This window comes from Tupaia chinensis, unplaced genomic scaffold (assembly GCF_000334495.1).
Source record: "Tupaia chinensis unplaced genomic scaffold, TupChi_1.0 Scaffold000146_1, whole genome shotgun sequence".
NCBI lineage: Eukaryota > Metazoa > Chordata > Mammalia > Scandentia > Tupaiidae > Tupaia > Tupaia belangeri.
This window is the reverse complement of record NW_006159616.1, coordinates 881,880-887,436: the sequence shown is the minus strand read 5'-3', so window position 1 is coordinate 887,436 and position 5,557 is coordinate 881,880. Positions and strand designations below refer to the sequence as shown.

General features: G+C 47.6%; 1 protein-coding gene across 1 annotated transcript in view; it reads right to left on the bottom strand.

The window, feature by feature from the left end:
- Positions 1–2,828, bottom strand: part of LACTBL1 (lactamase beta like 1) — a 20,558-nt gene extending 17,730 nt beyond the window's left edge. Inside the window, 1 exon segment of the mRNA XM_027770659.1 lies at positions 2,819–2,828. The gene's annotated coding sequence lies outside the window, so the exon portion shown is untranslated.
- Positions 2,829–5,557: the final 2,729 nt, after the last annotated feature.

The window sequence follows — 5,557 nt, the reverse complement described above, 5'->3', positions numbered from 1 at the left end:
AAAGAGAGAGGACAGAGAGAGGACCCCCGCTGGGGGTCAGCCGGAGGGAAGACACAGGGGGACCCCTACTCTGGTCCCTCCTGTGCCTCAGTGCCATGAGCACTCCCTGCTCTGGATAAATGCCACACCTGTGAAACCAAGGCCCGTCTCAGTGCAGCAGCTCTGCCTGGCATGTGCACCATTTCTGCCCCCCTGCTTGCCCTCACCTCCCTGTACACCAGCACCTACTCAAGTTCACCTGCTCCATGAAGCCTTCCCCGCCTCTCGTCACCCACATCCCCTCCCCAGGCACTTGGAGCAAGCCTCCACGAGGATGCAAACACAGGTCTCCCTGCAGAGCACCCAGCCTGCCTAACGGTGTGTCAGCTCGCTGGGGTGGGACACTTCGCTCTTCTCCTCCGTGGTCCCTGGTCTATACTCGGTTGTGCAGTGTTCGCAAAGTGAATGTGCGGGCCCGAGGACATAGGGTACACCTTCCCTCCATTCCTCCACGTACCCTCTTTCCAGAACATCCACCCTTCCGTTTCCCCAGTTCGTGTTCCTGAACCAGGGAAAGATCCCCAGTTCGTGTTCCTGAACCAGGTAAAGAGCACCCAGCGGCCTTGACAGCTCCACACGCAGGGTCATTGCTCCACGGGGCTGGCTGTTTCCAGGAGGCTGTCACATCACACGACCCTTGTGTTGCCCTGCCAAAGGGAGTAGAAAACCCTTTACAATGAAAAGGGCCTTGTTTGGAGGGCTCCAGGAAGGATGGAGCTGCAGAGAAGGCAGGCCATTTCTCACAGAGGTCAGGGGCTGAGGAAGCGCAGCTTGGGCGGTGGGCACGGTGGGCCACAGTGTGTGGAGGTGCTGAGCGCAGGTCCTGAAACTGCGGAAGGGCGGGCACGACGGCTGGTGGGGAGGTGGCTGAGTACTGGAGAGGAGGGTGTGTGGCAGCCGAGCTCCTAAGAGCTGTGGTTCCCTCACAGCCAGCTTAGGACAGTGGAAGGCAGCACCACTCTTAAGAACAGCGTCTCAACACCCTGCCACGGGGACCAGCAGGTGGTGTAATGGCTAAGTTATTGGACTCCCACAGAGTCAACCACACTTCAAGTCCCAGATCCAGCAGGTTAAAACCCACACCCGGCGCATGTGCATGTGTGCCCAGGACCCCAAGAGAAGACTGGAGGAGAAAGGACTATGGTGTGGCCATCCCTGGGGGGTGATTTCTCACTTTTTGCCTTGCTTTCTCTCTCTGAGTGCACGTGCACTATAGCAAAAGTCAGTTAAAACAAACAAACAAACAAAACAAACAAAAAAAACCCTGCTGCGTTAGTGCCTTTATATGACAGAAGAGGCTCAGAGAAGTAAAGTAACTTGTCCAAAGTCACACAGCTAGTTCCAGAGCTGGGACTGGAACCCAAAGTCCAGTCTCTCACCTCTTCACCCAAAGTTCTGAAAGAACCTTAAAGATCACTTGCTGGGGGCCAGCAGGTGGTGTGGTAGTTAAGGCACTGGACTCCCACATGATCAACTGCGATTTGAGTCCCAGACCTGGCAGCTTAGTTTCTCGCTTTCTCATCTATCTATCTATCATCTCTCTCCTTATGGTGAAAACACATGCCCTATAGCATATTTAAAAAATAATAATAAGGGGTCGGCAGGTGGCATGGTGTTTAAGAGCATTGGACTCCCACATGGCTGACTGCAGTTCAAGTCCTGGGTCTAGCAGCTTGCTTTCTCACTTTCTCTATCTCTCTCTCTCTCTCTCTCATCAAATTAAAAATAAAGTTAGGGGCCAGCAGGTGGTGTGGTGGTTAAGGATGTGGACTCCCACATGGCCGACTGCAGTTCCAGTCCAGGACCTGGTGAATTGCTTTCTCACTTTCTCTCTGTCTCTGTCTCTCTCTCTCTCTCTGGTAAAATTAAAATAAATAAATAAAGTTAAATAAAATAATTCTTTAAAATAATAATTAATTTAATTTAATTTAAATTATGTTTCAGAAATCTCAATATTTTACCATATTTTACCATACTTTTCTCATGTCTTTTCTGTTTCCGTTTTTATGAATTGCTAGAGGGTGTGTATGAGAGAGACACAGAAACACAGAAAAGGAGAAAGTACCACCACCACCACCCCCGAGCAGGGCAGGATCTTGCCACAACGTCCTCCTCTCCATTCCTCTACACTGCTGGGATTCTTGGCACACACACACATGCACCTAGCATATTTCTCAAGCCACCAAACCTGGGACTCCAACCACAGTTGGCCATCTGGGATCCAACTCCCTTAACCAACAGGCACAGGGCTGCTCTCTTTATGTATTTTTTTTAATATGCAGTATCCCTACTTTTGTAGTTCATCTGTTCTGCACCTCTATCCCATTTTAAAAAAACAGACTTTTGGGACCAACAGATGGCATAATGGTTACATCGCTGGACTCTCATATGGCCGACCACAGTTTGAGTCCCAGACCCTGTGGCTTTAAATTCACGCCAGGTGCACGTGCGTGCATGCCCAAAATCCTAAGAGAAGAGTGGAGGAGAAGGGATTGTGGTGTGGCCATCGCCCCTGGGGGGTGATTTCTTGCATTCTGCTTCTCTATTTCTGTCTCTCCAGGGAGCATATGCACCCTATAGCAAAAATCTCTTAAAAAAAAAAAAAAAAGAGAGATTTTGCTTGTTTTGATCACTATGGTATTCTCAATGTCTACATCAGTCCCTACAACATAGCAGACCCTAATAAATATTCGTTGAATGAATGGATGAAAGTAAAACCTTCTCAACGGGGTTGAAACCTCTGTAAATCCTTCACAGATCGCAACCCCGCCCTCTGCCCCCGCAGGTAACACCCACTCTGGTGTTGCATTTGTTGTTATCCTGTGTGTGCTTAGTCTCTCCACTGTGTGATGTTTTCATTAGCAGCAAACGGTACTGCACATGTGCGACCTTATGTAAATGATACCATACTATTAGGTCGCCGGAAAAGTCATAACACAATTTTTTTAAGGAATTATTTTATTCTAACTATTTATTTTTTTCTTTTATTTAACTTTATTTATTTAGCTAGTTTTAATTTGACCATAGAGGGACAGAGAGAGAGAGAGAGGAGATGGAAAGTGAGAAAGCAAGCCACCAGGTCCAGGACTCAAACCACGGTAGGCCATGTGGGAGTCCAGCACCCTTCATCACCACACCACCTGCTGACTCCCAACTTTATTTATTTTATTTATTTTAATTTGACCAGAGAGAGACAGAAAGAGAGAGAGAGAACGTGAGAAAGCAAGCCACCAGGTTTGGGACTGGAACCATGGTCAGCCACATGGGAGTCCAGCGCCCTTAACCACCACAGCACCTGCCAACACTTAACACAATTTTGCACAGAAATACTCACGACTTTTCCAACAACCCAATATATTATTCTCCTGCAACTTGCAGGTACTGCCAGGTACACGTAGTTCTGGATGGTCCGTCTCAGCCTCTGTAGAACGTGCCGTTGCAGGAATACACACCTCAAAGGAGCTGGAGCAGAGCCTAAGGCCAGACCGCCTTAGTCACATGACTGTTTCACATGCAGGTTGACAGCACTGTGCCCAGGAGTGAAACTTCTAGGTGGCCACAAATGGCCATCTTCCTAACTGATACTATTCATTTATTCTCCAAAGTTGTTCCAATTGCACTCCTACCACCCGTGATTCTAATTGCTGTTTTTAATTTGTCTTGATGACTAGTATTTTTTCTTTCTGATGGAGTCTCACCATGTTGCCCAGACCAGCCGCAAACTTGCAATCCTCCTGGCTCAGTCTCCTGAGTCATTGGGCACATTAACATGCCCAACCTAGGTTGAGCCAGGAATCGAACCTGGGTCTTCCCGGTGGTCCCAGCCTGCAGAGTACAGCTTCTTAGCGGCACACACCACTGCGGCTGGGCCAAGCTGAATACCTTTCCATCGTTTACTGTGGACAGGTGGGTTTGCTTCTCTGTGATTGGGCTGTCCTTCTCCTGTTTTTTTTTTCTATTCAATTTTCTTTACTTATTGAGTTCTTCATATGCTTGAGATACTTTCATCCATTTTGCCTTTTTGTATTTCTTTTTGTTGCAAGAGAGCATGTGTGTTTGCCAGAGAGAGACAGAGATAGAGAAAGAGAAGAAAGCATCACTGATGGGATGTTGTCACATTGTAATTCCTTCTCCCCTATTTCTCCATTCTGGTGGGTTCTGGGCTCACACACATGTGCACCCAGTGTGTTCTTCAAGCCGCCGGGGCCAGGATTCAAACTGTAGCCAACCTAAGCACTAGGCTATGGGGCTGGCCCTTCATATAGTATCTTTGATAACTTTATTTATTTATTTATTTATTTATTTGGCTATAAGGCACATGCACTCACCAGAGAGAGAGAGAGAATGAGAAAGCATTCCCCAGGGAGCGTGGTCACACCACAATCTCTTCTCCTCATTCTTGTCTCGGGATTTGGGGCACACATGCACACATATACACAGTATGTTTTTCTTTTCTTTTTTCTTTCCTTTTTTTTTTTTTTTTTGTAGAGAGGTTTTTGCTATAGGGTGCATGTGCTCACCAGAAAGACAGACAGAGAGACAGAAAGTGAGAAATCACCCCCCGCCCGGGGGGAATGCCACGCTGCAATCCCTTCTCTTCCATTCTCCTCTCGGGAGAGAGTGCCCAGTGTGAGTTTAAGCCAGCGGGCCCGGGAACCACGGTTGACTACATGGGAGTCCAGTGACATAACCATTACGCCAACTGCTGGTCCCAACATGGCATGTTTTTCAAACCTCCAGGTCCAGGACTCAAATCTTGCAGTAAGCTATGTGGGATCCAGTCACCTTAACCACTATGCCATGGGCTGACCCCACTTTTAATTAAAACTTTTGTGGGGAGATGGTGAATCTTTGTTCAGATGATCTGATGTGAAATCCCAGCTCAGCTACAGTAACACTGGTTGTGTTACCTTGAAAAGCTTACTTAACTTCTCCATACACCTGTTTCAGCCAGGCCTCCAGCCCTGCAGGACCAGCAAATAGCATAATGGTTACATCATTGGATTCCCATGTATTCAACCACAGTTTGAATCCCAGACCCAGTGGCTTAAAAACCTCACACTTGGAGCCAGCAGATGGTATAGTGGTTAAATCACTGGATTCCCACATGTCTGACCACAGTTCGAGTCCCAGACCTGTGGCTTCCTTTCTCACTTTCCCTCTCTCCCTCTCTAAATTGAAAAAACAAATTAATTAATTCAATAATTTTAAAAAGCAAACAAATAAACAAAAAATTCATGCCAGGCATGTGTGCAATATGTGAAGAAGGGGGATGATTTCTCTCTCTCTCTCTCTCTCTCTCTCTCTCTCTCTGTCTCTCCAGAGAACGCATGCACCCTATAGCAAAACCTCTCTTAAAAAAAAGAAGGCCTCAGGACCAGCAGTTGGTGTAATGGCTATGTCACTGGACTCCCATGTAGTCGACCATGGTTAGAGTCCCAGACCCGGTGGTTTAAACTCACGCCGGGCGCGTGTGTGTGCATGCTCAAGATCCCGAGAGGAGAATGGAGGAGAAGGG